At 38.4% G+C, this 26,733-nt stretch overlaps 1 long non-coding RNA gene across 1 annotated transcript; it reads left to right on the top strand.

Moving 5' to 3' along the window:
* The first annotated feature begins 764 nt into the window (after positions 1–764).
* Positions 765–23,409, top strand: LOC139716199 (uncharacterized). Its single transcript, XR_011709876.1, has 3 exons — positions 765–1,003; positions 21,914–22,016; positions 23,278–23,409. It is a non-coding gene; the product is annotated as an uncharacterized lncRNA (long non-coding RNA).
* Positions 23,410–26,733: the final 3,324 nt, after the last annotated feature.

Here is a 26,733-nt window from a genome sequence, read left to right as displayed (position 1 = left end):
TCGATTCTTAATTTCGCGACTCCAAGACCAGCCTCAAAGAGACGTGCCCGCGATGGTGACACGACCTTTGCTCTTGCGACAATTGCTCATGTCAAGTGTGGGTTTGTGTTTTCCAATGAGTTGTGTTTAGGGTATAATGGTTGTGTGATAGGATCTTATACTTAGTTTGATGTGAGGATGTTTAGGATTATGTTTTGTGGGTAAAATATAACAATGTTTGGCTTAGCGTGCAGATATTTCACGAGAGCAGTTTTCACAGGAGCAAATGTCATGGAACCCTCTCCGCGACAAGTCACCACCAAGTCGCCAGTAGGTTGCCAAGTATACCCACTTTAAGAAGAGAAACCTACATTGATATTTACTTGAACAATGTAAATGATGATAAATCCACACTTGCTTACATAGATACACACACACAACACACACACACAAAGACACACACATCGGGTGGGGTAGAGTTCGCGATGCTTATTTGGGCATCTGTCAATGCTTCCGCCTTCAATCCCTCTCCGTGGGTAGAATTAGCTTTGGGTAAGACTGGTAAGTTATAACTTCTCGTGTCCGTGTGAGTGAGTGTGTGTGTGCGTGTGTGTGTGTGTGTGCGGTTAAATGTTTCCTGCTCTCCCTGATGATAATGTACAGACATTGTTTTGAAAATTCAAGAATGTCAAAAATAATGTTCGTGTGCATTTTAATAGCGACAAAATATTAATCACAGGATATGATGCATGTTAATCCTTCCCTCTCTATCATCGTAGCTCTTGCCGATGAGCTCACCCCGATTGTAGTCGAAAATTGCCGAAAAAACGGTACTGACAGATGTGTGTACTACATCGCCCAATCCCAATCAACGATTCAGCTGAGATGCGAAGCGATTGATGTGTGGCCATCAGTGAACTTGACATGGACCAACGCCCTCACCGGCGAAGTAGTACCATCGGGGAGAACGGAGGAAAGAGTAGATAAGGAGACAGGGCTCGTGACTGTGTCTCGAGTTACACCAGTAAGAAGCAGGCTTGTAGTTGAACTTTTCTCTTTTCATTTCTGAAAAACCTTGTACACACTCTTCACTTTCAACTCTAATAACTTTTGAAAGGATAGTGCTACTGCTTTGAAAGTTGGCATTAATTATGGACAGAATGTGTCAATGAGGCATGCCTAATTTCAGTTTAATCTGATAATCCCTTCATTGTTGTTACTCTGGTGGTTTACTTCCTGTTTTTTGTCCCATTCATCGCACAGCCAGCACGGTTTGGTAAAGATTAAGCGCTTGAATAGACACTGTACTTCAGAGCCTCTTTTCTCAGTTCACACTTTTCCTGAGTTTGTGCTTTCTTTCCAATATTTAGATAGGTTAGGAGAGTCCATTTGATTTGAGTTATACATCATTTTAAAGCTTAATATGCTCTTTCAGAATATGGTCTTAACTAAAAATTCATGTCTGGCGACTTTTTGTTTGTTTTGAGGTGCAGGGTCACACATATATATTATATATATATATATATATACAATATACAAATATATATGTATATAGTTTTATCGCAAAATGAGCTGTAAATCCATTTTTGTTAAGTTGAAATATTTATGATCAAAGCTGCTAAAGATAAAGAAAATGAAAAGAAAATTTAAGACAAAACTTCTTAAATATTCCGTGTTATGTTAGTGTCGAAATGATCGAGGTGGTGAAATGGGGGCATCCCACGAGACCGACACCCACGAGTCATACGGTCCACGAGACCGACGTCAATATTAGGTCCATGAGTCATACAGCCCACGAGTTATACGGCTCAGGAGTCATACTGCCCATGAGTAAGTTCGACACTACGCACAAAAGGCTCATGAGACCTACACTAAGGCGCCTTGGCAGATTACATTGTGCAGGAAAACAGCGGCGCCGCCGTTCAGCGGTCCTTTGAGCGGCGCTTTGAAAAGCCCGTTAATACGCCGGGGTACTCAAGCGTATTCCCGCAGTGGCCCGCTCTCCGGCTTTTCCTTTCAAAACGCCGCTAGGGTTTTGCAAACCCTTTTATGAATAACAAACTCCTTGTTGTGACGAACAACTTTTTTAGAACAACGCCCTCTCGTGGCAGCGTCTAATAGTGTCTTTGAACAGTATGCTGGAGCACAGAACTCTACACACTGTGTGATAGTAGTGAAGTTTAGAGTTCTGAACCCTGTAGGTAGCACAAAACAGAAAATGATAAAACGCTGTCACCTCATAGGTTCGTCTCACCTCTGCAATTTGCATACTGAATGCAGGTTCAAATGGCCCATATCAGGAAGATGAAACATGCATGTGATTTAACAAAATGCTTTCAATGTTTGTACAGTGTATATCTTATCTTCTAAGTAATAACGATGTATATTTTCGATCTTTATTTCCACAAACATGGAATATATTTCAATCAGGGCTTTTTATGATGGTTTGGCAGTCGAAATTTTAATCAATTTGTGGTAACATGTGTGTATGTGTGTGTGCGTGCGTGTGTTTGTGTGTTGGTTTGTTACTTTATTTTTATTTTTATTCCTTTTGCTGTTATCAGTGATTTAAGTATTACAACACTTGCAACCAGTAGTGACAGTAATGACGCATAGAAGTCAGGGAGTTTTTGGCCAGCACGGGTAAGAGTGTTTTTGTTGTTGTTGTTGTTGTTGTTGTTGTTGTTGTTGTTGTTGTTGTTGTTGTTTTGCTATTAGGCACATTCATGGTGTACAATAACACGTCAATTAATGAAACTGAAGTTTCCAAACTACACGAATGTCTATTTTCCATGTTTATTAAATCTGTTTGAAATGTATTAAATACAGATTTTGATTTGTGTCAAAATAATTATAATTTTGTTACTGGACCCCATCAATATAAGCCCTGCTTTACACGTGTCCATGACCTTTCATTGCTATACTGTTTTCGATATAATTGCGTGCATATTTTTGTTTGCATGTCTAAACGGACGTTTCTTTTTTGATGAACGGATGCATACAAATGAATTGAATGTGCATTGCAAATGCATGCAGGCCTGTGGATATGTTGTGTGTGTATTGTGTTCACTTGTCTGTCATTTTTTGCTATTAAAGACAAATCAGTTGAACGTCCTTCTATAATTGTTCTCCAGCATAGCGATGCTGAGGAGGCTCGGCAGTTGATGTGCATACTGCTATCTTGATGACATCCAGCTGTTTTTGTAACATTATATATATATATGTATATATATATATATATATATATATATGTGTGTGTGTGTGTGTGTGTGTGTGTGTGTGTGTTTGTGTCTATTTACTCGCGGTTTGTCTCTCATTAGGTATGCCGGCATTGTTGCCCTGTGTATAGTTTTGTATGATCTTAGATTCCACGATTTATTTTTTTCCTCCATGATCGCGCTATGACTTTTTATAATCAGTATCTCTCGAAATCCTCCCAATCTGTCTAACTCCTTTTTTTCACCATCGTAATTCTATTATCATAAACTCTTAAGACTCCAAACTACAAGTATTATATCGCGGAAATTATTTCAATCAATATTTCCTTTGAACAATAAAAACGTCAATCTTGTGCTGTTCAAACACCCAATGTCAGAAGATTATTTCAAATCCATACCAGCTGTCGAACTATCATTCGACTTTGAATATCAACACGGCAGTTTAATATTAAACATCCATAGATCCTCGTCACGCACGTGTGTATGGATACACACTATAGAATGGCGTTACCAGTCGTTTTCTTTTTATCGTTTTTATGGCAAAGCGGTTGTATTTTGTGTACGTAATGTATGTACTGAATTATTACAAGAGGATAAAAATATACTGCGGATGTAGAAAATGAACAACAACATCAAACATACCTGCACTGGACGTGACGGATGCAGGCACTAATTTCGCCTTGCAAACATTTAGACATTTAAACCAGCATGTCTCAGCGAAGTCATAATACCGGTATACAGTTTGAACATTTTATGCTGCATGCTTAGCATCTACCGACATTTGAATCCGACTCTCACGGTCAGCTAACGAACAGATGTATATAGCGTGACTATTATAGAATGTTAAAATGTACATGTCAAGTATCTGTCAATTCATGAATCTATGTGCTTATTTATTTATTTGTTTGTTTATCTATTTGTTCATCTATTTATTTATCTATTCATTTAGTTATTCATTCAGACGCTAATCCAGGAAGAAAGAACATATTAGCAGTTGCTTTCATCGAAGTCCTATGTGAACATGATATTTCGCGCAGTCAGAGACTGCAGCCAAAAGATAGTGATAGAGAAGGCTGCAACTAAATGATTGGGAAAGCGTGATCTAAAGAGAGCAAAGGGCTGCTGCAAAATGATCAAAAGGGCTGCGAGATTATGACTGAAAAGGCCGCAGCCAAACCCACCAAAGGGCCGCGGGAAGAGCGTAATAGGGTATAGAATGTAATGCCAACCAAATGCCTATAGAATTCGGCATATGCAAAATAGGTGGTACAGGTACAATAGATTTCAGACACCCCGACCTGTCCATAGTGAGATCTCCGATCCCATTGTTATGTCCGGAGAAGATGGACACTTCCGCGATGGGCACCGTGAGTCGATCATTGCTCATTGTCTTTCCAAAAACAAACTTTTGTTGTGATAGCAACGGAGGCTGAAACTGCGTGATTGATGGTCAGCTCCGTGTTGCATTTCCAGCAATATGCAGATTAGTTCACAACCTCTATGGAGAAGTAAGTTCAATAAATGAGTTAAAGTTTCATACCCTGATATTGTATTTGGATCGATTCCCTGTCTTTTATCGTTGCGGAAGGTGACGTTGTATTTTTTGTTTGGGGGAGGGGGGGGGGGGGGGGGGCTTCGGTTTGTAATCTATTTTTGATACTGCCGCCATCCAAACGACTGAAAGAATTAACGCTGGATGAGCTTTAATAGGTTGCCTTTAAATAGTATCATACTGTACTTGTTATTAACATAACATAACAGAACATGTTTTTCATTATAACTTGTTACAATGCGTGCGTGTGTGTGTGTGTGTGTGTGTGTGTGTGTGTGTGTGTGTGTGTGTGTGTTTGGGGCACATGGGGCAATATCCCTGAAAACCTCACACAAAATAATGAAACCAAAACGATTTATGAATTTGCAGTTACCCAAGCGCGCGGGCACACACACACAAACACACACACACACACACACACACACACACACACACATACACATCTAAAGTAATAAAGTATCTTGTTGTAAAGTATCTAGAGTGCAAAAGTCTAACCGGATACTTTATCAGTCGACACAATCGCAATTCCTTCAGTCTTCAATAGATTACCACGCCCTCTACACAAGAGTGTCTTTAACTATAATACAACACTAACTTTCTTCCGGTGAAAACGCAGAGTCATCTCACTGATGACTTCATCCCCCTTCCAAGCCGGCCACACATCCCACAAAAGGCCGAAGCAATTCATTGCTCTCCTCTACACCCTCTCCAGCTCGTCCAGAACAAAGGCAAAAACGCAATTATTTTCGTATCCCAATAGCCGATTCTAATTTGTTGTCCTAGATCTCGAGAGATTTGTAGCTTTCTTTGTAACTGTCCAGAATAACTCAACGAAATAGAAATGTGACCACCTCAAACTGGTAGAAAAGCAGACAATTAATAACTTTAATTCTTATACTCTAAACAGAAAATGACGTTCTGTAAATTCATGTTGCTGCCTTCAATCCAGTCATAAATATCCAACTTCATCCATTCTGCAGCTGTTGATTTGGTGACCTGCTAAATCGCATTAAATTTTTGTTTTTTATATGGTCCCATGGAATGTCAATCCGTCAGTTCATTCCAGCCGTTCCTCCAAAATTTGTACTCCAGCTATTACAAACACCATGGTTACCTATAACTGCAGTGACTGCAGAAAAGCAGACCATTTTTAAAGCTTGAGAAAAAGCGAACAATTCGTTCAAAAGTTATCCATTTTCAACAGAAAATAATGGTTTACATAAAGATAAATGTGCTGATCAAGAATATTGTTTTGACTCAATTGGGGAAAGATGTCATGAACACGAAAAGGCAGAGGATTGAGGGAACGTCACTATTTGTTACTCTGCTAACAAAACGAAAAAGAGCACATGTACTCACACACACACGCACACACGCACAAACAAACACACACACACACACAAACAAACAAACATAAGCAAACAAGAAATAGAATCGCCTCTTCCTGGAAAGAGGTCGACACAACGTAGGTCAGTTACAAAGGAATGGATGAATGAATATTTTGAAGAAAAACATTGGAATCTTGTGAATTACACTTTTATCATACTTCCCTTCCCCAGGCTAAATACAACCTCGTCTGCCCTTGTCAGATTGTGTGATTATGTGGGGTGTATTTAAGTGACCAGATAATCGTTAAGACGTGTTTATTGCTTGTGATTCTTTGATATATCGTTACACTCTCGAAGTATAATTTGTTTCATGTTTACTTGCATTCGTTAAAGTTTCTGTATTGTCCTGACATTCCTTCATTTCATTTTTTTTTTATCCTGTGAATACTTAGGATAAATTTTGCTACAAATCCACATTGACTTGTACATTGTACTTTCTTTGTGACATATTTCTCAACGGTTAAAAAGTGATGACGCATTAGAAGATACTGCCCATGGTATGCATATTATTTTTCATTTGTTTTGAACTCAACTGAAAACCAACCATTATATTGACATCCAGCTTTAGTAATTTCTCTTGTTTGGCGAAGTTGTGTAGTTCATTATGGGCACGTCGTTGATCTCAGAGAAACATGTCCACAATACAAACGATTTTTTCCTTGAAGCCCTTTCACCTGGCTTTGAAAATGGCGTACCCTTCAGTTCATTATCTGCTACTGATTTCAAACTATGCTATTAAACTTTGAAAAGATACGTGCCGCCTATTCAACAGGGAGTTTTCGCAAGCACGACGCGGCCGGGATTTGAGCATACCATGTGCAAATTTGCATCTGCGCATGATCAAATCCGAGAAACGTCCCGTGGGGAAAACTGGTGCGCGAGATTCAGCCAAAATAGCGTTCGGTCCCGACGCTGGGCATGAGTGAGCCAGTCAGCCAGCCAGCCAATCAGCGATCTTGTCCCCACGCCTCGTCCTGTACAGGAAAGCGAAACTGCTATGGTGACGGGAGTCCGAGTACGGGTACTTTCACAGTTGATTGCTTCCGCGTACTCTCGGTCTGTCCTTCGTGTAGCGAAAACTTGATCAACGCCTTTCAAATCAGCAACAACACGTTATCTTCCATCAATACCTTTTGTCTCGATACGGAACAATACGCCATGGCAAGCGATTGGGTACAAAAGTGTCAATGTATTGAAAGCACCAAGATTACCACTCACGCAACCTTTTGGTAGACCTCGTCATTACATCATTACAGTGACGAGAGGGAGAGAAAAAAAAAATCGATTTTGGTAGAGCTGAATATATCACATCTCATCACATTTAGATCCATGGTGGTGGAAATTAGCGTAACAATTAAGGTGATAAAATGCTACTTTCAATCTGTTTTCAATATAAAACAGCAGAGAAGGCGTTCACGCATGATGGCGTGAACAAAACGGCTTAGGAACAGCATGTCACACTGCACGGCTTCTAATACAATCTTTTCATACTAATTTTAATAGCTGTACGTCGTGTCAATCATGACTTCGTGAAAATGAATTATGGCTATTACAAATGAAGACAGTATGTAATCATACGGTGCTTCAGCAATTCAGGAGAATTAACAATTAAGCTGAAAGATTGTAATACCTTTATATGTAATACATAATACCACTCGAAGGCCTACTTCAATTTGTACCATCATTTACAAGTGCTACCTCTACATGCATGTTTTAGTACTTATCGTCTTTCAGTGTACAGAACAAGGCAGATTTTTCTTTTGTTTTCAATTACAGGCAGGATTTTGTCTCTGTGTGTGTTCTCGTCAGTGTATGTTTGTTTGTTTGTTTGTTTGGACGAGGTTAGAGTGGACATCATTAGCTTATTCGACCCCTGTTGAGTCTCGCATAAACTATAGTTAGCTATTCTTTCTCAATTAAAATACATGCGCATTGGTGGGAACTATAATTGTATGCATGTAATTCTTACTTTCAAAGAAAATCAATGGAAAGGAACCGCGTAAAAGATATTCCTCATAGCTGCGATTCACCTTTCTCTGTGTCATTTACACCTACAAATTGCAATACATGTTCTCATCTCTTCTTCACGACTACTTTGTACTTTAAGTTCCCTGGTGTATCCTGTCGCTGCTACGCAGATGACACACATATGTATTTGTCGTTCACACCTGACGCACATGCTCAGCAGCAAAGCGTCACTCACATGGAAATATGTGTCAATTATGTACGTGAATGGATGCTGCTAAACAAAATCATGCTAAATGACAGTAAGACTGAACTGTCATTGATTGGCACATCAAAGCAAATATCCAAACTTTCTTTTGATGGGATATGGGTTAGAAGTTCTGTCATAAAGTCATCTTCCATTGTTAGGAATCTTGGAGTGTGTTTTGACACGCATCTGAACAGGGAAGCACACATCACAAATGTGTGTAAATCATCATACCATATGATTTATAACCTTAGACGTATCAGGAAACATTTTGATGAGAACAGTATGAAAATGATTGTCCAAGCATGTATTGTTAGTAAAATGGATTATTGTAATGGGTTATTATAATGGACTGCCTGACTCTCAAGTTGGGAGCCCGCAGCGAGTCCAAAACTCCTGTGCAAGGCTTATCTGTGACAAACCTAGGTTTTCAAGGATTACTCCTCTTCTGAAAGATTTACACTGGATTCCGATTCGTACACGAATATTGTTTAAGATCTTGTTTATTGTGTATAAGCCACTTATCGGTCAAGCCCCCAGTTACATATCCGAATTATTAGTGTTTAAATTTCATCGACATACTCATGATTTGCGCAGTTCTAAGGACACTCTCCTTTTACAGATTCCAACATGTAAAACAAAAGTAACATTAGGAGACAGAGCATTTGCCTGTGCAGCTCCCAAACTCTGGAATGATCTACCATTAGAAGTCCGGAAATCCCCAACAGTAGCAGTCTTTAAATCACGACTCAAAACACATCATTTCATTTAACTGCTCGTTATTATCAAGCACATCAGAAGCTTTTGCAGCGCAGAAGAATATATGTCTATAGGTTTTGCGCTTTCTAAATTGATATATTATTATTATTATTATTATTATTATTATTATCATCATTATTATGCAACACATACTGCTTTGGCCTATACTGTTACAACAACTACTACCACTATCTATCACTACTTTTTTTTTTATTACTATCTTTTCCATACCGTAATTGCTGTGTATGAAACAACAAATAACAAACGTCTCGTGAATGAGTAAACAAAGTAAGACCGATTGATAAATTGATATATTATAGTTATATAGAAAGTAGAGACATAGCTAGACAGCTTGATATATATACATGATGACCACAGTTTTTAGAGATGAGATCGCTGAAAGGGATTAATGTTGATCATCGAAGTGGATCTTAAGAGCCTTTGATACCAACAAAGTAATACGAGTATTCATAATCAGAATTTAATGAATATACATTGAACTCAGATGCAGAATATATACAGTGCACCCTTGTATACCATTTCTCACTCTCTCTCACTATTAAGACTCTGTTATCTTTTTTATGTGATGTGCTGTTTGTTTTAGTATGTGCTGTTTTTTAGTTGCGTGTTGCATGTTTACATAATATGTACTATATGTATACACATACATATGGAATCAATATATGTTTTTGCGTGGGGGTGCGTCTATATATATACATAACATGTGTGAGAGCGTTCTATGTGCATTCTATTTGCACTTGTTACATATAGGACTATTATTCTTTCTTGATCATATGATGGCTCTGAAAAGAGCCGTTTGGGTTCGATAGAGAAGGACGAATTCACGCCGTTGAAATCTTCCTCTTTCGACGGATTTTACGACATTTGCCGTTCACCGCGTCTCGCAAAATGCGGATTTCGCGAGGACTGTCATATCTGGGATATGACTTTGGCACTTGGCTGCTGATAGCCTTGAAACGCTGGTCATCGATGAGGGCAGAAAGCGGTGGGTCAACAGTGCGATCACCGTTGAAGCTGAAACCGGCCAACTCATCGCCTTCGTAGACCAAGCTCATTGTCTTCAACAGAAGAGATTGACCGCACTTTACTCTTGCAAGCACATGCAGGAATCTCTTTCTGTTGACCACAATGCCGTGCTTATCATCACCGATCCTCACGCTCGTGTTGTTGCCCTGCAATTCTTCTACGACGTTTCTCTGCGCCGTTCGGGACTTTACGATGACTACAGCGTGAAGTTCTTTGAGGAGTCGTTGCTGTGAGTCCACATGTTGACGGAGTGCTTTGATTTCAGCAGCCAGGGAAGACACCGTCGCTCGATGACCATCTTCTTCGTCTTCAACTTGATTTCGGCTTCGATCTTCTTTAAAACTGTCAGCATCACTGGAAAGGTCTTCTTCTGCACAGAATCCAGAGTCATACCGTTCCCGACCTTGAACGAGTCCCGACTGCTCGTCATCCGATGATGCTTCAGAATCGCTGAGATGCAGATGAAAACTATCGCTGTCGCTTGAAGTGTTGCTATCCATGATGATATGTTAAACTACAGAGGAGAAGAAACTTTTCGGGTATTTATTGAGCTTTAATACTTCTAAATAGAGGTTGTGAACTAATCTGCATATTGCTGGAAATGCAACACGGAGCTGACCAATCACGCAGTGCTTCAGCCTCCGTTGCTATCACAACAAAGGTTTGTTTTGAGAAAGACAATGGCTAATGATCGATTCACGGTGCCCATCGCGGAAGTGTCCATCTTCTCCGGACATAACAATGGGATCGGAGATCTCACTATGGACAGGTCGGGGTGTCTGAAATCTATTGTACCTATACCACCCTATTTTGCATATGCCGAATTCTATAGGCATTTTGGTTGGCATTACATTCTATACCCCATTGCGCTCTTCCCGCGGGCCCTTTGGTCGGTTTGGCTGCGGCCTTTTCAGTCATAATCTCGCAGCCCTTTTGGTCATTTCGCAGCAGCCCTTTCCACTCTTTGATCGAGCTTTCCCAATCGTTTGGCTCTAGCCTTCTCGATCACTATCTTTTGGCTGCAGTCTCTGGCTGCCCAAACTTCATACAGGACTTCGATGAAAACAGCTGCTAATATATTCGTTTCTTCCTGATTTAAGAAAACACAGATTGAAATCATTTCCGCGACATTACACATGTAGTTTGGGAAACCTGGGAGTTTATCACATCGAAGCATGACGGTGAATAAAAAACTTAGACAGTGGGAAAGATTTCGAGAGATACTAATTGTAAAAAGTCAGTAGAGCGATCATGGAGGAGAAAAAAATAATCACGGAATCTTAGATCATACAAAACTATACACGGGGCTACAATGCATACCTAATGAGAGACAAACCGCCAGTAAAAACACACACACACACACACACACACAGTGATATATATATATATTATATATATTAACAAAAAACAGCTTGATGTCATTGAGATAGCAGTATGCGCATATCAATATCAATACATACTATGGACGTTCAACTAATTACTTTTTAATAGTATAAATGACAAACAAGTAAACTCTTACACAAACACACACACAACACGCACACACACACACACCACACACCACACACACACACAAACACACCACACACACATGCAACATATCCACAGACCTGTCCCTCAAGAAGAAAGATATTTTGGAAAGTTTGTATTCTTCCTCCCATCATTCTTTCCGCGACCATTTTGGTGTTTGTGTTCTTCACATGCAATGCATGCGTGTTTATTCTGTCTTTTTTCTTTTGTGATATATCAGAAACGTCATATCTTCCGGCATTTCGTAGGCCCTGTGATTATCAAATATACCTGCGAAGAATTTCATCTTCGGGACTACCTAGAGTTTATACCTGTCATTCGAAGGTTTAATTTCTATGTATCCTCTATATAATTGTTTATAGTAATTAATCACATACTGATACATCAAACGAGATTAAAAAAAATACGAGCAACAAAGGGAGTCAGTGGCGAAATACAAACGGATGCGTGTGATGATTTTACAAGTCCAGTGCTCTTGCACGAAATCGAGACGTGTTTTTGTTTTAATACATGAGGAGTACGTGATGTAGTACTACCCCCTCCCCGTAGGGTTATGTTCGTATAATACGGGATTGTTTTATAGGGGATAAAAAGGTTTAAAGACAGGAAGGGGGACGTAGGGAGAGACAGACAGAAATGCACAGACAGACAGAAAGAGAAATGTAGTATCTGTTTTATCGTAAATACAATGTGGATCAAAACGACATTTACCGTTGAAATGGAGATGATTTCTTTAAAACTTTTTTTTTTCAAAGTCTAATGATAATTATCACAGATCGAGAAAGATATGAATGATCGCCGTATCAATGAATTAAATTTTCTTAAAGGAGAAAGTTTTGTTCTGTCGAAAAAAAGAAACAAAAATGAATTTTGTATGCGTAATCGAAGAAAAAAAGTATGTTATTGTGCTATTCTTTTCGTCTAAAAGCAATGAAAGAATTTCACGATCAAATATTGATTTGGAATGACAATTTCATGTTTAGATAATGTTTCATGCTTGTTATTTTACATACCGTTATCATCATGTGTCATTCTTAACTCTCTTTGCTATAAAAGCGGATTGGAAAGACAGCTGCCCGTATAGAGGTGAACCACTACAAAAATAAATGATAAAACAGGTAACGATAATGATACTGCAAGTGTAAAGTAGATATTAAAAACCTATAGCTACACCTCTACCGACAGCAACGTCATGCACTTTTCCCTGTGTGTCTAACGTGAATGTTGAAAAGCAGACCAGTTTATGGAGCTTGAGAAAAAGCGAACAATTCATTGAAAAGTTATCCATTTGTAATAGAAAATGATGGTTGTTAAAATCAACATCCTGATGAAGACCATTGTTTTGACTATTAAAATTGGGGAAAGATGTCACGAACACGAAAATGCAGAGGACTGAGGAAACTTCACTTAAAAAAAATGTTACTCAGCTAGCAAAACTACAAAGAACACACGCACTCACACACACACACACACACACACACACACACACACACACACACACACATACACACACACACACACACACACACACACACACACAAGAAGTAGAATCGCCTCTTCCTGGAAAGAGGTCGATATAATGTCAGTTATTAAGGAATGAACGAATGAATACCTTGAAGAAAAAAGTTTGAATCTTGTGGAATACACTTCTATCATACACACCCTTCCCGATCCAGGGCAAATACAACCTCGTATGCCCTTGTCAGGTTTTGTGATAATTTGGGGTGTGTAAAACTGACAAGATAATCGTTAAGACATGTTCAATGCTTGTGATTCTTTGATATATCATTACACTCTCGAAGTATAATTTGTTTCATGTTTACTTGCCTTCGATAAGGTTTCTGTATTGTCCTGACATTCCTTCATTTCATTTTGATTTTCTTTATCCTTTCTATCGCCGCAAATACTTTGGATAAATTTTGCTACAAATTCACATTTTCGTCTTGACTTCGCGGTATATTGTACTTTCTTTGTGACATAGTTCTCAAAGAATAAACAGTGATGACGCATATTTCACACATAAGAAGTTACTGCCCAAGTTATGCATATTATCTTTCATTTGTTTGGAATTCAGCTGAAAACCAAGCATAATTATATTGACACCCAGCTTTTGTAATTTTTCCTTTCTTGACGAAGTTGTGTAGTTCATTATGGGCACGTCGTTGATCCCAGAGAAACAGTCCCATATACAGGCATTTTTTTTCCTTGAAGCCTTTCCTCCTATCTTTACGAAAGGCGTAGCCTCAGTTTATTATCTGCTACTGATTTCTAAGTATGCTATTAAACTTTGCAAAAGACGCGTGCAGCCTATTCAATAGCTGATTCATGCCTTGCAAATCAGCAACAGCACCTGATCATCCATCACTACCTTTTGTCTCGATACGGAACAGTACGGGATGGCAAGCAATTGGGTACAAACGTGTCAATGTATTGAAAGCACCGAGATTACCACTCACCCAACTTTTTGGTAGAACTCGTCATTACATCATTACAGTGACGAGAAAGAGAGAGAGAGAGAGAGAGAGAGAGAGAGAGAGGGAGGGAGGGGGGACTGAAATTGATTTTTGGTAGACCTGAATATATTACATGTTGTCATTTTAGATCCAAGGTGGTGGATAGCGTATTAAGTTGATAAAATGCTACTTTCAATCTGTTTTCAATAGAAACAGCAGAGAAGGCGTTCACGCGTGATGGCGTGAGCAAGTATTCAAAACGGCCTTTACAGCATGTCACACCGCACGTCGACTAAACACATACAATCTTTTCCTACTATAGCTACATTGTGCAAATCATGACTTCGTGAAATGAATTAGGGCTATTACAAATGATGACGGTATGTAATTATACGGCGCTTCAGCACTTCAGGAGAAATAACAATTGAGCTGAAAGATTGTAATAGTTTTACATGCAATACATAATACAGTACAGATGTACCACTCGAAGGCCTACTTCAATTTGTACCATGATTAACAAGTGCTAACTGTACATGCATGTTTTATTATCGTTCGTCTTTCAATGTACAGAACAAGGCAGATTTTTCTTTTTTTTTCAATTACAGGCAGAATTTTGTCTGTGTGTGTGTTCTCGTCAGTGTATATGTCTGTTTGCTTGTTTGTTTGGACGAGGTTAGAGTGGATAGCATTAGCTTATTCGACCCCTGTTGAATCTCGCATAACTATAGTTAGCTTTTCTTTCTCAATTAAAATTCATGCGCAATGGTGCGAACTATAATTGTTTACATGTTCTTACTTTCAAACATTCACCTTTCTCTGTGTCATTTACACCTACACACACACACACACACACACACACACACACACACACACACACACACACACATATATATATATATATATATATATATATATATATATATATATATACAATATATATATATATATATATATATATATATATATATATACGTGTATTTATATATAGAACTATTGGAACAAGTTCACTCGGTTGACAGCAGGTTCATCCGTATAAGTATGTCTAAAGCTCTTCCTTTCAGGATATCGAGCACTCTTCATAGAAGGATAGAATCACCAAGTATATATATATATATATATATATATATATATATATATATATACGCATGTGACATAGATAACTTTTAGCATACTCAATTGGAAACGAACCAGTGGTCTTAATTACTGTATTCATTGAGAGATCACAACCATTCATTGCGTCATTCATTGACTTCACTGTATTATTACAGGTAATGTATTACCTCAATAATTCTTTCAGTCGTTTGCAAAAACATGCTGTCTCAATGCATACAGGCAAGTACGAACAATGACACGAAAAGAAATAAAGTACTTCGGCTTATATGTCTCACTGTGAAGTGCGAAGGAATCGATGGACAGTGACAAACGGTTCTAATGTAAATATTATTAATATTCACATTTGTAAGACAAATTGAAACTTGCACTTTCAGTCGTCTGACAATCAGTCCGTGGATTACATGTGGCTTGTACTGATAATGCGATTATCAGTGGGAAACATGAATTAAGGTGTCATTCCTTTTAAACGTTTAATTCTTGCATTAAGCCTGAATGAGCACAGAAAAAGTAATAGAAAGGGTAAAAATTATAGGGTAAGATATTCTAATATAGCACATGCACCTGGTTATCGCATATAAATCTATGCTTGAATATGTGTGCATGTGTATGATCTCCATTTATGCATCGGTGCAGAGAGGTGACTCCTCCCTGATTTGTGCGAGTTCTCTGCAGTGTCTGTGCAATGCGTAGTTTGTTTGTTTGTTTGTGTGTTTTTTTTTTGGCATTCCACTGGAGCAGCTTCTTGTATGGCATGGTGTATGCAAGTCTCATTACGCCATGTCATCGCCAATCTCAGAGTTACAGGCTGCTGTGCTACCACTTGGTACAGCCTGTCTTTTTCGTGGACTTTCAAATCCATGCCGTTGTTAAATACAAAGCTAAAATCTCACGAGACTGGACGACTTGCTTCTAATTATTTCCAAAAGCGTGCGTAGGACCCTCGTCGGCACTGCACCACTCATTCACTCATAGGGAGATATGGATGCGTACAGTTCTTTTTTTTTACCATCCCCGTACAATACAATACACATAATCATGAGAAATAAATCGAAGCGGAGAAATGCTCGCAATCACATGAAGACGAACTTATTCCAAGCAAATTCAGCAAATACGCACACTGTGCAGCACTTGCATTTTTGCTTATTACAGCAAAACAGACAAAACTGGACCAATGAGACTCATACATGTACATTGATTATTGATTATAGCCATTATAAAATCTACCATGAACACTTCTCAACTGTTGTTCTCCCCCCCCCCCCCAACCCATGTTGTCTGCCGATGAAACCTATCAATTGATAGAGAGCAATTCGGCATTTGCTTATAAATGGACAAGGCTGTAGCTCGATATGGAAGTGGTATTGAATACGTTGAGTCATGCGAAAAAGATAAACAAAATAGAGCAACCTTCGGCGCTCTGCTGTCAGAGTCTAGGAAGTCTTCATGGTATGATAAGGGTGGTTTTTCCCTGAACTGTTATGATACTATCAGACGATGGTCAGTTACCCTCAAGAATAGCCATCAAAATATCATTTTACCTGAGGTCAACAAAGTTCGACCGTATGTCTCCCCCCAGAAAAAGAAATACAATCGGACCTTCCGCAATAATTGTGTAAAAGTAGTGAATCAATCCAAAATCAATTTTAAGGAACAAAACTATAACTATTATCCCCATCTTTATACACGATACAGGAAATATCATCCAATTGGACTTTGTGGTAATGAAGAGAAAGGGGATCTTTGTATGAGAGCATGTCAGGAATACCTTCCTTCCAAGTTGTATGCAATGACTGTGTTCATAATTCCAAGATCAGCCATCTTCTCCGGACATAACAATGGGATCGGAGATCTCACTATGGACAGGTTGGGGTGTCTGAAATCTATTGTACCTGTACCACCCACTTTGTATTATGCCGAATTCTATAGGCGTTTGGTTGGGATTACATTCTATACCCCATGGCGCTCTTCCCGTGGCCTTTTGGTGGGTTTGGCTGCGGCCTTTTCAGTCATAATCTCGCAGCCCTTTTGATCATTTCGCAGCAGCCCTTTGCACTCTTGGATCGAGCTTTCCCAATCATTTGGCTCTAGCCTTCTCGATCACTATCTTTTGGCTGTAGTCTCTGACTGTCCAAAATTCATACAGAACTTCAATGAAAACAGCTGCTAATATTCTTTCTTCCTGGATTTAAAGAAAACACTGATTGAAATCATTTCCACGACATTACACCTGTCGTTTGGAAACTTGGGAGTTTATCACATCGACGCATGACGGGGAATAAAAAAGTTAGACAGTGGGAAAGATTTCGAGAGATACTAATTATAAAAAGTCATAGAGCGATCATGGAGGAGAAAAAAATAATCATGGAATCTTAGATCATACAAAACTATACACAGGGCTACAATGCATACCTAATGAGAGACAAACCGCCAGTAAATACACACACACACACACACACACACACACACACACACACACACACATGGTACATATATGTATGTTATATATATATATATATATATATATATATATATGTATATATTTAACAAAAACAGCTTGATCTCATTGAGATTGCAGTATGCATATCAATATCAATGCATATGGACGTTCAACTAATTACTTTTTAATAATATAAATGACAAACAAGTCAGCTCTTACACAAACAAACACACACACGCAACATATCCACAGACCTGTCCCTCAAGAAGAAAGATGTTTTGGAAAGTTTGTATTCTATTCCCGTCATTCTTTCCGCGACCATTTTGGTGTATGTGTTCTTCACATGCAATGCATGCGTGTTTGTTCTGTTGTTTTGTTTTGTTTTTTTTTGTTTTTTTTTTTTTTTGTTTGTTTTTTTTAACATTTTAATACATCAGCGACGTAATATTTTCCGGCCTTTCGCAGGCCTGTGATTATCAAATATACCTGCAACAAATTTGATCTTCGGGACTATCTAGAGTTTATACCTGTCATTCGTCATTCCGAGGAGAAGAAACTTTTTTCGGGTATTTATTGAGCTTACTTCTATAATAGATAGTGGTTGTGAACTAATATGCATGTTGCTGGAAATGCACCACGGAGCTGACCAATCACGCAGTTTCAGCCTCCGTTGCTATCACAACAAAGGTTTGCTTTGGGAAAGATAATGGGTGATGATCGATTCACGGTGCCCATCGCGGAAGTGTCCATCTTCTCCGGACATAACAATGGGATCGGAGATCTCACTATGGACAGGTCGGGGTGTCTGAAATCTATTCCCTGTACCACCAACTTTGTATGCGCCGAATTCTATAGGCGTTTGGTTGGCATTACATTCTCTTCCCCTTGGCGCTCTTCCCGCGGCCCTTTGGTGGGTTTGGCTGCGGCCTTTTCAGTCATAATCTCGCAGCCCTTTTGATCATTTTGCAGCAGCCCTTTGTACTCTTGGATCGAGCTTTCCCAATCGTTTTGCGGCAGACTTCTCTATCACGATCTTTTGGCTGTAGTCTCTGACTGCCCAAAATATGTTCACATAGGACTTCGATGAAAACAGCTGCTAATATATTCTTTCTTCCTAGATAAACGTTTGAATGACTAACTAACTAAATGAATATGTTAATGAATAGTTTAATAAATAAGTAGATAAATGAATGAATAAATGAATAAATATATAAGTACATTGAATAAATGAATGAATAAATAAAGAGATTAATAAATTATTTAATACTTGACATGTCCAATTTAACAGTCTTTAATAGTCACACAATATACATCAGTTCGCTAGCTGACCGAAAGAGTCGGATTCAAATTTTAGGAGATACCATGCATGCAGCAGCAGCAAAAACAAACAAACAAACAAACAAACAAAACAATATATATATATATATATATATATATATATATATATATATATATGTATATATATATATATATATATATATATATATATATATATACTATATACCGGTAGTATAACCTGGTTTCCATGTGTAAATGTTTACAAGGTGAAATTAGCGCCTTCATCCATCACGTCCCATGCATGTATGATGTTGTTGTTGTTGTTCATTTTCTACACCAGTAGTATATCTTTATACTTTTGTAATGATTTCGTACATAATTTTACACAAAGTACAGCCGCTTTGCCATATAACAGTATAAAAGAGCGATAAAAAGAAAACGACAGGTAACCGCGTTCTATGGTGTGTATCAATACATGCGTGCGTGATGTGGCTGTGGATGTTTAAACTGCTGTGTTGATATTCAAAGTCGAATGATAGTTCGACAGCTGGTATGGACTTGAAATTGCTTTTTGACATTGGGTGTTTTAAAACGCGTATGATTGACTTTTGTGTTGTTCAAAGGAAATACTGATTGAAATAATTTCAGCGTCATGATACTGTAGCTCGGAGTCTTGAGAATTATTGATGTAGAAGCATGACGGTGGGAAAAATACGATGTGGATCAAGACGACATTTATTTCACTATTCATAGTCTACATAGATTCACTGCAAGGCTGCAGGAGAAGAGGAGAGATTTTTGTTTTTGGAATGACTCACTCCAAAGAGAAAAAGGCACACACACACACACACACACACAAAACACACACAAAAAACTTGCAACTCCATAGATCAAGACGATGGGGAAGAATGTACAAACCTGTATATGACACAACACAGTAACTAAAAGTCACGAAAATGTTGGATAGAATGCGTATGTTTTGTGTATATTTTGCTTTTATAAAGTTGTTGAGTTTCCCGGTTGTCAGAGTGGACTGAAGTCGTACAATAGGTGGACACCATGAGATTATTAAACAGGTTTTCTGTTCCGAGGTGTTATTCATATTCTAACGGAGAGGGCGCTATATTGCTAAAACGAAACGTACGCACTCTGACGCCCAGATTTTGTGAATGGTCGGCTCCTTGAAAAAAGCGCCGCACGGGCCAAGTGCTAAAAGCGCCGCGCAGCGGGCTTTTGAATGGGAGGATTTAAAAGAACGCGGCGAAACAATAAAAGACCGCTGAGCGGGAGCGCCGCTGTTTTCCTGGAGCGTGTAATCTGCCAAGGCGCCTAAGCAAACATAGCCCACGAGACCGACACTAAGCAATAAAGGCTCATGAGACCGACACTAATCAAAGAAAGCCCACGAGACCGACAGGATAGGCAAAAAAGGCCCACGAGACCGACACTAAGATAAAAAGGCTCACGAGACCGACACTAAGTAAAGAAAGCCCACGAGACCGACAGTAGGCAAAGAAGGCCCACGAGACCGACAGGATAAACAGCGCCATCTACATGTCAATCACCTGTACAGGGTGTTCCATGAACGGAAAAATAACATACGGGCGGGTGTAATTTCGTAACGCTATCAATTGAAAGATGGTGACCATCTACATAATCATGAACGTCATCAAATATGTATTTCTGCATACTTCCCCGCCCCCCCCCCCCCCAAAAAAAAATAGAAGAATTAGTATTCTTCATCCCCCCCCAAAAAAGACAAAAAAAAAACAACAACACACAAATGTATTTAAAAAGAGGAAAATAACGATGTATGGATTAATTTTAGAGCTTTGATAACGCCATCGTGCTATTTCTAATAGGCTTTCCCAGTTTTTAGCTAGAAGATGGACAAGATATAAATTTTACCTCTTCTCTTTCCCGATTCACTAGTTGCTTATTCTATTTTAGATATTCCACCCTCCTGCTTTGACGTTTTGCAGTAAGATCTATTTGTAATTTTCTCTGTCGTAACTATAATGTAATTCTACTGATTAAAACGTTTTATATCGCAGGGATTCACCTCAATTTTGTGGCTTGTGTTATTCTCCTCCGAACAGTACATTTTATCGTGAAATACAATATCTGTTTTCATTGATGCATCTGTTTTTTTCCGAATCCCTAACGCTACCTTAATAGACGATTACGTTATTTTTTATTTTTTATTAATACTAAATCAACACCCTCACAGGTTTATTGTGGAAAGATCTGTTACACACTTTTACTGTACTTTGTTCATTTTTTTTTTCACAAACACACACCCATGCAAACACAATTAAAGATCCTGATCATTTCGGGGGGGGGGGGGGGGGGGGGGGGCAACTGATGGGATAACACCCTGCCGGAGATGGCAACATTTTACTCTTCTTTTCCATCTCTCATATCTTCCCATGCTATTATCAGGACACCCTATACAATTTATTGGTCTATAGGTGGCGCCGTTCATCCTGTCGGTCTCGTGGGCCTTCTTTGCTTAGTGTCGGTCTGGTGAACCTCTTTTGCGTCATGTCGGTCTCGTGAGCCTTGTATGCGTAGCGTCGGTCTCGTGGACCTTTTAAGTGTAGTGTCGGTCTCGTGGGCTTTGTTTGCTTACTGTCGGTCTCATGAGCCTTTTGTGCGTAGTGTCGGTCTCGTGAGCCGTATAACTCCTGGGCTTATTTTACTTGATGTCGAACTCGTGGGCTTTATTTCCTCAGTGTCGAACTCGTGGGCTGTATAACAGTACTGGTGGGCTGTATGACTTGTGAGCTGTATGACTCGTGGGCTGTATGACTTGTGAGCTGTATAACTTGTGGGCTGTGTGACTCGTGGGTGTCGGTCTCGTGACGTGCACCCGGTGAAATTTCTCTGACAGTGTCGTGTCGCAAATTTAAGTAGAGTGAATATTTGGTTTGATATTGTTTTAAAGATTACTGGATCAGACATCGGTCAGGAGAGGATGTGCCAAGCGAAAGGAGAAGCAGTTAGAGGGACTGCTAGTTATACTGTCCTTCTGAGAAAGGAACCCCAAGGTATTTACCGCGTTAAAATTCATATCAAAATTATTATCAAAAACAAACTCAGTGTGTATCTCGTATATTCGTTTCTCACATGTCAGGTATTCCAAAGGAAAGTTGTGATGTAATGAAAGCGAACCATATCAGAATTTGATGACACACAATAGAGTTTTGAGATTCCATAAAATTATTCTTTTTACTTATCCTATTGAGATGAACTGGATAAAATATCAACTGCAAAACTAAAACAGTCTTTCTTCGAAATGACGTTAGTGATCTGAATACTGTTTACTAATCCAATCTATATTAGTGTTTTTTTTATTTTGTGGACGTTTAAGAAAGACGTGTTGAAGACATAAGCACGTCCATCTTGATCTAGTGAAATTACTATCACACTTTTCTTTCGAATGTTGTTCCTTATCAAAGTTAATCAAAGAAGAGTGGCATGGCATTTTCAGCAATTCGTCTTTTCTTTCAGGGATGAAGGAAATAATTGAATTGAAATGAGATAAAAATGCACGGTGTGGGATACGAATTTAAATTCATTCTGCTTGAAATCTCATCACTGGGCAATTCATTCCACGTTCTACTTAATCTTGTTAAAGAAAATTAAATCAGATTGACAGAAAAGTGACATTTTCTGTAAACTTGGGCAAGAAATAAAAATCTCAGAAACCTTTAGAACTTGGAAATTTAAAATACAAAACAACGGCATCACATCTTTGAAATAGATAAGGCCATGATGTGATTGCGCCACATTACTCACAAGGGAAAATATCATTGAAAACATCATATCCTAAAAATGTTAGTTTATAAACACAATGCACCACATGCTACCATCTCTATACAAGCCATGATAACTAATCAAAATAATTTCAAATTTGGAATGGCTTGAACCAGAATATGTAATCACTGTGTATCTTGCATGATTTTATACATATCTATGTCAGAACGAAATTTAAAAAAATGACATGCTTTTGAGGCATCAGAATCATCACCTCTTCTGATTTGCATATATGAGGCTGCGAATAACATTACAGTAACTGTTTCGATGAAATATAGCTCTCATTTTTGTTTTATTATTTTTTGGGGTAAAAGCATTAATCCATTCTAGCACAAAAATTCTGATTTTCATTTTTCATATTTTTATTTTTCTGTGTGGAGTATAACGTGAGCTAAATTTTCAATTAGTAACAAAATGATGTAGTCATTGCCACGTTTAACATTAGTTAAGTCTTTGTTATCATTATTGATTTATATGAATGCTTCCTTATAGAAAATCCAAGTCCTGCTGGTCGGAGTTCCGCGCCGGCTGTAATGGTTGCTGTAGTGATTCTTCTCATCATGCTCGTAGTTGTGGGGCTGACAATTGCAGGAGTTTGGTGGTACCGCCGGAAAAGTAAGTTTATATCAATAGGACGATGACAGACAAGACATCTGCAATGATAATGGCCTACATTTCCCAAAGGGAAGAAAAATCAGACAATTTTTCTCTAAACAATAACCATGATAGTGGCTACGATCATAATTGTACCTAAATATACTACGTAAAATCAATTTAATTGAGTTCGGCAGTACGTGCATTAAGCCCAGCAATGTAATGTCGAGCTCATGGGTCTTATTTGCCTAGTGGCTAGCTCGTGCACAGAATGCTTGTGGGCCTATTTTAGTTGGTTTCGAGCTCGTGGGCTTAGCTCACTTGCTCGTGGGCTGTATGACTTATGGGTGGCGCGAACTCGTGGCGCGCACCCGTCTCATATCCATCATTAATTGAATAACATTCACACCTTTCACGGAAATATAAACTTTGCGCCATGTTACCTAATATGAAATTCCTGTGATGTTGACGATTACAAAAACTGAATGCCGAATAGAAAATAGGGTCATTCTTCAAACAGGGCTGTATAATGTTTTCGACCAGTGGTTTTTCATCAATAACGTGTGTGTGCTAGGCCTATGTGCGCTTACCGCAGTGTAAATTGTTCCTCACGATTTAACTGATCGTTTGTACTACAGTAGGTAAATAATTACTTTAACAAATTGATTTAAGAATATCTAAAGACATCATTGAAATTATATAAAACAAATAGTTCATGTATAAACTGTTTCGAGCTTTTAAGAGAATACTGTCATCTTGGAATTCATAATATCAATTAGCGCCTCTGATGACATTTAATGATAGTCTACTCATTGAATTTATGTATCCATTACATTATGCATACATTTATTTGATTTTAAAATCTGACATCTCAAACGCTACGTGTCATCAAATGCCTTCGTCCGAAAAGGACGGTTAGATATCCGTAGATCTATCGGGATGGAATCACCTATGAATTGAAAGCCGAATTGTATTCTTCTTTCTTTCTTCTTCGGAAGGAATGTACGATCACGGAATATCTTAGTTGCTTTTCAAGGGAACTTAGTAAGAAAAGAAAGAAAAAAGAGAGATGAGGCCATTCAGTATTTTGAACTAACTTCGTATCTTTTGAATGAATTGTCTGTATGTAAGTTGGAATAGTGTCGCTGCGTAACAAAAGACCAAAAAATCCACAAAGTTGGAAGGCTCGATTCTAAATAGCGTCTTTTTCATGAACAGAGTATGCGTAAAAGTGCGCTCTTTTTCACCAAGGGAAACAGAGACTTCATCTAAATGACACCGCTTAAACAAATGTATCAAATGCCTTATTCAGGTTCATGAAAACTCCAGTATTTATGTTCTCTGTTTATAAAAGGTTCAATTATTTTGTCACAAAGTTGAATTATTGCGTAATCGGTAGAATGATTTTTCCTAAATCCGAACTGATTCCGAATAAGAATTTCATTTTCATTTAATAAAGAAAATAATCTTTATCAGCAATTTTCTCTAAAATTTTTGAAATGCTAGAAAGAAGGAATATTGAAACGAAGGGATATAGTGTGAATTAGAAGCAATTATAATCATTATGTCATTATGTCAAGCCATACTTTCGCTACAGGTCTAAAATAAATTATATTCCTTGTATGATACGTAACTATGATCATTATATCATTCGCATAAGAATGTTCTTTGAATGGGTGGAATGCATCTACATTCTAGAATTGCAGAAGGATAATGAGCAGCAAAGCATTCAAGATGAAGAAACTGTTCCTCTGAAATCGGAAATAGGTAAGTCAAACAAAAATCCACTTGATGTGTGAACTTTAAAGTTTTCTGTTTTATCTAAAGAAAATACACTGTTGCTGGTCTTTTTACGACAACCTTACTTCACATCACATGCCGTGCTTTTAAGTACGAAAAATTATCCAAGATTGTTTGGTTATTATCCTACAATCTTTATAATCTTTATGTGACTCTGCACCACAAACAAACAAAAAGTCGCCAGACACGAATTTTCAGTTAAGAACATATTCTGAAAGAACAGACTTTAAGCTTTAAAATGATGTATAACTCAAATCAAATAGACTCCCCTAACCTACCTAAATAATGGAAAGAAAGCACAAACTTAGGAAAAGTGTGAACTGAGAAAAGAGGCTCTGAAGTACAGTGTCAAGCGCTTAATCTTTACCAAACCGTGCTGGCTGTGCGATGAATGGGACAAAAAACATGAAGTAAACCACCAGAATAACAACAATGAAGGAATTATCAGATTAAACTGAAATTAAGCATGCCTCATTAACACATTATGTCCATAATTACTTCCAACTTTCAAAGTAATAGCACTATCCTTTCAAAAGTTTTTAGAGTTGAAAGTGAAGAGTGTGTACAAGGTTTTTCAGACATGAAAAAGGGACTCTTAAGACACACCTAATCACACTATTCTACCACAAATGTTCGAGGATAAACTGCTAAAACACATTTTCCCGCCCGTTTTATGATAACAAATTTTAACATAATGTAAAAGAAGACCTGCTCTTTCACAAAATATGAAAAAGTCAAGATCGGCTAGGTTGACCAATTTCACTTATTTTCAGTCCTCACGCAAAATCAGTGTATGCGACTTTATGTTCGTTTTGTGGTGCACGGTCACATATTATGCTTTTTCATTCCCCTACATTATATCATTTGATAATCTAAATCGGCACAAGTAATTACCCCATTCCAGCGATTTTTTTTTTCCTCATTGGTCACTCGTCGGAAGCAAAGTTTGTTACTTCCGAAGTGTATCGAATCGCAATCTGATAAATCCGACTTGAATAGGTCGACCATCAGGAAGCAGTGTCAGACATGTAGCGCGCGATCCTCATCGGATCACCATTATGACCTGTCTGATACTTATCTGATAGTTGGCCAGCACAACTGAGATTCATCAGGCTGCAATCCAATACACTTCGGTGAGTGGCGGCCCACTCTGGAAGCAACAAAATTTGCTACCGACTAGTGACCGATGAGAAATCTCTGTTGAACTTGGAAATAAGTGCTCCATTAATTCTGCGCAGTGAATAATGCATAATGTCTCAGTGAAATAACTTTCATTGTTATTATGTGATCCTCTTTTGGAACATTTGAACTAATACCCATTCCACAGATTTTTTTTTTTTCTCATCGGTCATTCATCGGGAGCAAAATTTATCCCTTCTGGCCACCCATCGAAGTGTCGGATAGCAGTCTGATGAATCCGACTTGGTTGGTCGACTATAAGGTGAGAGTTAGACATGTCGCGCGTGATCCTCATCGCATGATCTTGCCTCATCGGATCATCGCCCAACGTGTCTGACACTGACCTGATAGTCCACCAACACGAGTCAGATTCAT

The sequence above is a fragment of the Diadema antillarum genome, unplaced genomic scaffold (assembly GCF_040938485.1).
Source record: "Diadema antillarum isolate AM-2024a unplaced genomic scaffold, OU_Dant_1.0 scf00000063, whole genome shotgun sequence".
NCBI lineage: Eukaryota > Metazoa > Echinodermata > Echinoidea > Diadematoida > Diadematidae > Diadema > Diadema antillarum.
Note: the sequence above shows the minus strand (reverse complement) of the source record. Positions and strands in the feature narration are given on the sequence as shown.